This window comes from Carlito syrichta, unplaced genomic scaffold (assembly GCF_000164805.1).
Source record: "Carlito syrichta isolate Samal-C Ts95f unplaced genomic scaffold, Tarsius_syrichta-2.0.1 Scaffold288208, whole genome shotgun sequence".
Lineage (NCBI taxonomy): Eukaryota > Metazoa > Chordata > Mammalia > Primates > Tarsiidae > Carlito > Carlito syrichta.
This window is the reverse complement of record NW_007232304.1, coordinates 9,444-11,022: the sequence shown is the minus strand read 5'-3', so window position 1 is coordinate 11,022 and position 1,579 is coordinate 9,444.

The following is a 1,579-nucleotide window of genomic DNA, read 5'->3' as shown; positions in this document are numbered from 1 at the left end:
GGCTCAGATAATCCTCCTGCTTCAACCTCCCAAGTAGTTGGGGCCACAGGCATGCTACACCCACACCCAGTTAATTTTTTGGGTTTTTATGTAGAGACAAGGTCTCGCTACGTTGCCCAGGCTGTCTTGAACTCCTGGGCTCAAGCAGTCCTCTAGTCTCAGCCTTCTAAAGTGCTGGGATTATAGGCGTGAGCCACTGCACCTGGCCCTAGAGCATTTTCAAGGAAAATGATGTTTTTGGAGGTAAACTGAGCAGAGGCTAGAGGGTGTGCTCAAGACCTCCATGATCTGTGCCGGCCTGCCTTTTCATGCTCCCGTACCCTCTAGTTTCCCACTCAATCTCCAACCAGTCCTGAACACATCCCACCCTTTTCCTACTTCTCAACCTTTGTGTTACTCTCTCCTTGGCATGTCCTTGTCCTCCTTCCTCCCATCTTCTTGTGTCCAAATACTTCCTATACTTCAAGTCTCAGATGCTGCTTCCTCTAGGAGCCTTCTCGGATTCCATTCCCCACTGGGAGCAATTCTTCCCGTCTCTGAACTCCTTCCCTCTATCTCACCAGGGCAGTCACTTAGCAATTTCACCTGGTAGTAAACAACCACTGAAGGCAGGAGCCATTTCTCAGGAAGCTCTGTGTCTCCGCTCATTCGCAGCATAGCACCCAGACGGAGGCCCTCCGAAACTAGACCTGGACAAACACCCTCCAAGTTCAGGCTGGTGCAGCCATCTCTCTCTCTCTCTCTCTTTTTTTTTTTAAATTTGAGTTGGAGTCTCACTCCATCGCCCAGGCTGGAGTGCAGTGGCACGCTCACAGCCACCGCAGCCTCAACCTGCTGGGCTCAGGTAATCCTTCCACCTTAGCCTTCCAAGTAGCTGGAACTATAGGCACTTGCCACCATACCCGGCTAATTTTTTTAAAAAATGTATCGTAGAGATGATACAGGCTGCCCAAGTTGCCCAGGCTGGTCTCAAACCCCTAGGCTCAGGCAATCCTCTCACCTCGGCCTCCCAAAGTGCTGGGATTATAGGTGTGTGCCACCACACCTGGCCCAGCCATCTCTTTTACCAGTCCCTTGCAGTGGTTCTCTCTCTGCTAGGTTAGTGCACCAGTCCTAGCCTGCAGCTACCAGAATCCTGGACATTCTGCTCCCCTCATCCTCGAGAAACCCCAGCTAATCCAGTTTCCCAGTCAGTCCAAGGATAAACTCAGTCACTTTCTTTCTGCCCCTCAACTTCCTCCTCTCATGGCAGGAATTCTGCAAGGGGGTCTCTTGACGGTATTGATTCAGGGAGTTAGCTCTGAGCTGCCTGTCTTGTAACTCTGGCATACCGGGGAGCCCTGGGGGCTTACATGCTAGTTGGACAGCCTATTGGGCGCTCCCATGGAGTTAGCCATCCACGCTGGCTAATTTCTTTTCTTTTTTTTGGCAAAAAAGGAAAAGTTTATTTAAAAGTAAATTAGAGCCGGGCTCAGTGGCTCAGCCTGTAATCCCCTGCTTTGGGAGGCTGAGGTGAGTAGATTGCCTGAGCCTGCGGGTTCGAGACCCGCCTGGGCAACTTGATGAGACCTCATCTCTA